General features: G+C 49.1%; 1 pseudogene; it reads right to left on the bottom strand.

The window, feature by feature from the left end:
• Positions 1-4,205: 4,205 nt before the first annotated feature.
• On the bottom strand, positions 4,206-6,005 carry LOC128584495 (bromodomain-containing protein 4-like; annotated as a pseudogene).
• Between the last annotated feature and the right edge of the window lie 450 nt (positions 6,006-6,455).

Below are 6,455 nucleotides of genomic sequence, written 5' to 3'. Positions count from 1 at the left end.
CATTCAACTCTACCATCTGCCTCCCTCCACCATAATAAGAGGCTCCTCAGAACACAAACACATTTGTGTTAGCAGAGGAGGAGGTGAAGCAGGTGGCAAGGCAGAGAGAGGGGCTAAGGGTAGGGAGTGGGAGCCCATCAGAATGCAGGAAAGGAACCACAATACATGTGCATATTTGTGGCTAGAGATTCTCACTGGTTGGAGCATGTGCAGTGAGGATCTTCTAGTGACCTTGGCTTACCAGGGGCTTATTACCATAAAATTAGCATTATGGTTTTGACCACCCAGTGGAGTTTTCATTAAGAATTCTGGGAAGACACATGGTAGAAAGGAAACTGTTATATAACCACAACCTGTTCTCTCACAGAAGCCCAAGGGCACACTCCTACAAGGTCCTCCCATGGTAACTCAGCTTTTAAGAATTTATAAAACATTGGCTCTGTGCCCATAGCACAGTGGTTACAGTGCCAGCCCCCTACACTGAGGCTGGCGGGTTCAAACCCAGCCCAGGCCAGAATGCTGGTTGGAGAAGAAAGAGCCAGAGTTATGGTGGGCACCTGTATTCCCGCTACTTGGGAGGCTGAGGCAAAAGAATCACTTAAGCCTGGGAGTTTGAGGTTGCTTTGAGCTGTGACACCAAGGGACTCTACCTACAGTGACAGTGAGACTCTGTCTCCAAAACAAACAAACAAAAAAAGAATTTATGAAACATAGCTTCCTGGGCCCTTGAACTAATGCTTGCTGCTTGCTTCCTAAACCCGGCATGTGATTTGATACCTCCAATGAGATGTTGTATGGTGATTCCTTTGTCTGTCTACTTTTGAGTCTAATAAAAGGGCAGGGACAGAGCTGATTGGGGAACTGGGTCCTTTTGGATTCTAGTCTGCAGTGGCTCCACTGGCTGAAATAAAACCTCTTCCTCTTCTATCACCGACGCTCTGGTGATTCCTTCTCTCTGCTTAGGCTTAGATTCCTGCTACATGGTCACTCCATCATCAGCTCAACTTAGCACCAGGAATCATCCCTGATGCTGGGAACAGAGCACCAGGGAATGCTGAGACAAATCTTACATTCCTATTACCAATTTTTTTCCTTTGAGAAGTGGCTCTCCATGTCCTGTCTGCTTCTACCTGGCCTGCAGCAACCTGTTACCTCAGCCTGTTTGGTGAATGGTGATGGAGCTTGTCTTTTACTAGGAAATGTTCTGGGCCCAGATGGTATCTTCACTCCGTTTCCATCATTTTGCACAATGATTGAAAACACAGTTTAATTATTATATAAAATATCACCACTGAGACATATGCTAGTTTTGTTATTCACTCTGATGTTTTTCTTAGCAAATGTTGCTAGAAGCAGTATTACTGGTCAAAATCAATTAATTTTAAAAATCAGATTTTTTTAGAGCAGTTTTAGGTCTATGGCAAAACTGAGCCATAGACTCATAGGTTAAGAGATTTCCCATGTAGTTTGTGTCCCCCACATGCCCAGCTTCCCCCAAGGTTCATTTGTCATGGTTGATGGACCTACAATATCACCCAAAGCCCAACGTCACATCAGGGCTCACTCTCGGTGCTGTGCTTGCTGTGGGTTTGCACAGATGTGTAAGGACGTGTACCCATCCTTCCAGCATCAGACTGCCTCCTGTGCCCCAAGAAGCCCTGTGCTCCCCTGCTCGTGTCCCACCGCCACCCTCCCAGCCCCTGGCAACCACTGAACATGTATTGTCTCCACAGTTTTGCCTTTTCCTGAATGTCACATGGTTAGAATCACACAGATCTGCTGCTTTCACTTAATAATACACATTCAAGTTTCCTCTGTGTCTTTTCGTGGCTTGATAGCTTATTTCTTTTACTGCTGAGTAATATTCCACTGTCTGGATGTACCACAGTTTACCCACTCACCCACTGAAGGGCATCTGGGTTGCTTCCACATTTTGGTAACTATGAATAAAGCTGCTGTAAACATGCATGTCAAGGTTTTTGTATGTGTCGGGGTCCTGCCCCAAGAGCAGCATCTGCTAAGACTTGTGGAAACTGGCGGTGATTGACTGACGAAATATAGAGTTAAAAGCGACGGTAAAGAAAGACATGAGACAGAGTAGAATTAAAAGCAGGAGTTCAAGGGTCCATTGCCCATTGTGGGATTCTGGCAATGGCCCAGAGTGTTTGCTCCACTCTGCTTTTATTGGAGTCTATTTACCCAGAGGGTAAGATGAGGGAGAGCACAAAGAGGTCAGCATTTTCTCTCATTGATCATATCAGCTATTGTTATTTTTATTAACATTAATTGTGGCCTTCAGTAACCTGAAATCTGAGCCTTGTATTGAGATAGCCTCCTGCTTGAGATCACACACACAGATTTCTAGGGAGGTGTTAAGCTCCACTAGTTCTCTGTGGAGTTAACCGCCATCAGCTTTAATCTCCTCTTAGGGATCAGTGGGAGGGAGGCATTTTCCTCCCTTCACCACCACAGAGGATTTTCCTATGCTGTAAGGGATATAAGCTCAGAGCTCGAGCTACTCACTTGGTCTCTGCCTTGGGCAAATGCAAATCTCCACAGTGGGTATCTGCTTTTGCCTGTTTAATGGGCAGGAAATGACCAAGAAGATGTATCTTTTCTTAGGACTTGTCATAGCCTCTTCTATGACCACTATTCTCAGAGTGCTCACAGACCTAGCAGGGTGTTTGTAAGCTGCATCCCCAACAGCCTAGAATTTCTTTCTTTCTTTCTTTTTTTTTTTTTTTAAAAGAGAGATATGTTTATTCCATGATCAGTACAGACCAAATGCATATTCACTGTATGAAAGTCAAACCAGTCAGTGACTCCAGAGTTTGGCCAACACTGAGGCACCAGCGTTCTGGTGGTAGAGTGGGCTCTCATGGCATGCATAACCTCACCAAGGGCTCCAATTACAAAATTAAGAAAAGTGTGGGAAGGAACAGCCAGCTGTTTGGGTTTGGGCCCAGGGCTGAGGAACCTCTGTCTCAGTCTGTGGTATTCCAACCCCCACAATGCCTGGTGCCCACTTTGTCCCCTGGCCCTTCCTTTATTGATAAAAAACAACTCAAACAGATTCGACATTAAAAAATAAGCCAAAGAATGGGGGGGAGGGAAGAAGGGGAAAGAAAAGAAATCACAGCTTTCTGGTTTTATAATTAAAAATAGACTAATAAAGTTTGAAACTGAGTAAAATATAGGCAGGCTTTTTTTGCATTTTGTTCTTTTTGTGGATTTTTTTTTTTAATCCATTTGGTGGAGTCACCAATAAACTTCCAACAAAGATATGACAACTATGTTCACCATACAGTACAGCCACCGTCACACACTACCCACAGCGCGGTGGTAGCTGCCGCTCAATGAGGAGACAATCACACCATTTTGGAGATAAGCAGTGCCATTGTGTCTGGAGGAGAAGAAAGAATTAAAAATAAAATAGAATTCAACAACAAAAAATATATATGGGGAAAAAAAACAGAAACACAGGTGGGAAGGAACTGACTTTGGTTGGTGGCCTCACTCCCTGGGCAAGGCCTGCCCACACATGCATGGGACGGTTACCTTGCCCCAAAATGCCATGGACACACATCTCCACGGCACTATTCCCTTTTGCACAGGTGAACACTTACAGAGAGCGGCTCTGGATTAAAGGCTTGTGGGGGAAGAGGAGGGGTGGGATCTGTTCAAGGCAAAGTCAGTGCCAGCAAGTGGGTGGGCCTGCCTTGCCTGCCACCAGCCCACGCGGGCCTGCCCTGGCCTCCTTGGAGTGGGCGGCAAAGGCTGGGGTGTGGGGAAGAACTCCCAGTGGGCAGGACATCACAAACGTCATCTTGTCAGGGACAAAAAACCATTCACGATGGCGGCATCAAATGTCTATGTAGACATTTGGCGGAGAGAAAGGCCTCTGCCCCACACGGGGATTCAGGGCTTGGGTCCCGCCAGCACTTGCTCATAACAAGGCATGCTCCGAGCTGACGTCCTGTGAGGGGTGGAGGGTGGCAGGTGGCAGGACATCTGTCCGGCTGGCCGTAAAGCAGACAGGCTTTGCAATCCTCAGCTGCCATCAGGCCTGCCCAGGGCATGGCATGCAGGAGGGCCAGGCCCAGAGGCACCCCGTGGCTGCTGCTACTGCCTCCACTGCCGCCCCTAACACTATGGAAAGTCAATGTTTTGCCAGAAAATTAAAGTCAGAAGTCACTTGGGTGCTCTCAAAAAAGATTTTCTTCAAATATTGACAATAGATCACTCTGGAAATTCATGTCAATGGTAGCTTCCATTGCTTCCCAGCGCCTTGGCTCCTGCTGCCGCTTCCGGGCCAGTTCCCTCTGCTGGTCCAGCATGGACTGGGGCTGGGAGCTCTGGGCTGGGGGGCGGCGGTGGCAGCTGCTGCCTGTTGCTGCTGCTGCTGCTGCTCCTGGAGCCTGCTTGCTTCCTCTTGAGCCCGCCGGGCCTGTTCAGCGCATCTTCCTCTTCTCAGCTCCTCAGCGCTCCTGCGGAAGCCGCTCCTCCTTCTCAGCATGCTCGGCCTGGGCCTTCAGGGCCTTCTCATACTCTTCCTTCTCCCGAGCAGCGCGACGAAACTGCTCAAAGCTGTCACTCAATGACTTGGCTGTGGAGGATGGGGTGGTTGGATCCTTCTAGTACCAGGCTGGCCCAGGAACCCATGTTCTTGATTTTCAGGTCCTTTTTGGGTGCAACTGGAGTTTTTGGCTCCTGTTTCTGTTTATCCTTGTCAGAGGCCCCTGGCGGGGGTGCATTCTGCTCAGGGGGCCGGATCACAGGCCTCCCAACGTCCACAGGCTTCATCTCTGGCCGCTGGGGCAGGTGGACGGGAGCCTTGATGCTCTCCGGGTGCTTGGGGGGCTCTGGCTGCAGAAAGGGGCTGAAGGGCTCACTACGGATGATGGGTGAGTGGATCTTCTCCTCCTTCACCACCACCAGGGGCTGGGGCTGGACTACAGAAGCCGTAGCAGCTCCTTCCCTGTCTGGAAATTTTACTGGGGTGGAGAATGGTGGGTCAGGCTCTGGAACTGTGGCATCTGGGGGGAAAGTATCATAAGCGGGGAGGGAGCTTCACGAAGATGACCTGGGATAGCAGCCTCGGGAGAACCTGCTGAGGTTGACCTGGGCAATAGTGGGCTGTCAGGCCCGTGGTTTACAGGAACCACCCGTCTGCTGGCAGCAGTTGAGTAGGGGTGCAGGATGATGCTGGATGACTCGTTGAGGCTTGGCAGGCTGAGGTGGGGGTAGATGGGGAGGCTGTTGGCCCTGGGGTGGTGGGGGTTGCTGGATGTGGGTGGGAAACTGCATGGGCTGCAAGTGTACAGGCCGAGGTGGGGGCTGGTGCTGTTGCTGGGGTGGGGGCTGAGGCTGGGGTGGTGGTGGTGGAGGTGGTTGCTGCTGTAGCTGCTGAACAGAGGGGTGGGGTTGGGGGGTAAATGGGGTGGTGGCTGGGACTGCACCTTCACGGAAGGGTGTAGTGGTGCAGGGGGCTGCACCTTCTGCAGCTGTTGCAGGTACAGCTGCAGCTGCATGGAGGTGAGGGGTGGGGCGGGGGCTCTTCATCCTCCAGCAGCAATTGAGGGGGTTGAGCCATGGGGGCTTGTGGGAGTAAGGGGGGCTGGGCCAGGGCAGATGACACAGCCTGGGGCCAGGCAGGCTTGGGAGGTAGGGCAGCGGCTTGGTTGCTGGGTCGAGATGGGGGCTGGGGCAGCGCATTGTGAAAAGCTGGAGGAGGGACTACTGCATGCTGGTTGAAATGAGGTGGAGTGCTGTACTTAGGATGCCAGCCTAGAATTTCAGAAAAGGCGAGAAGCTTGCTAGCAATGGCTAGCTTAAACATAAATTAGCTGACTTTTCTTTGTTCTGACTCACTCAGCTTGCTTTTTAGTTTTCCTCTTTTTCTGGGGGTGCTTTCCTTTGCCAAGAATGGGGTCTTCGGTCCCCATTCTCCCAGCAGTGTGGATCAAAAATTTCAACATTTTTGGGTAAATACCAATGAGCACCATTGCTGGATTGTGTGATGGCCCCTTCTATTTTCTGGCTTCCAGGGATTTCTCTTTTGGTTCACTCCTTCTGCTTTGTGGAAGGCATCCTCTCTTTTCTTATTGAGAAGAATACATTAGAAAGGAGATTTCCTGAGACCTTGAAAGTTCAAAAAATGCCTCCCTATCATGTTTAAATTGCTGATTTGTCTGGATATACAACTGCAAACTAGAAATATTTTTCTTCTAGAAATTTTAAGGCATTACATTGATATTTATTATTCAATGGTGCTTTTGAAAATTCCATTGCCATCTGATCCATTCTATGGAAACTGTTTCTCCCTCCTTCTCCAGAAGTTTACTCTTATTTTGGGGTTCTGATGTTTCACAGTGTGGGGATTAAAGTGGTATTAACTGTTATCCATTTTGCTAAGCACGGCTTTTTTTTTTGTTTGTTTGTTTTGTTTTGTTTTG

This window comes from Nycticebus coucang, chromosome 4, assembly GCF_027406575.1.
Source record: "Nycticebus coucang isolate mNycCou1 chromosome 4, mNycCou1.pri, whole genome shotgun sequence".
Lineage (NCBI taxonomy): Eukaryota > Metazoa > Chordata > Mammalia > Primates > Lorisidae > Nycticebus > Nycticebus coucang.
The sequence above is the reverse complement of the archived record's forward strand: the minus strand, read 5'-3'. Positions and strand labels throughout refer to the sequence as shown.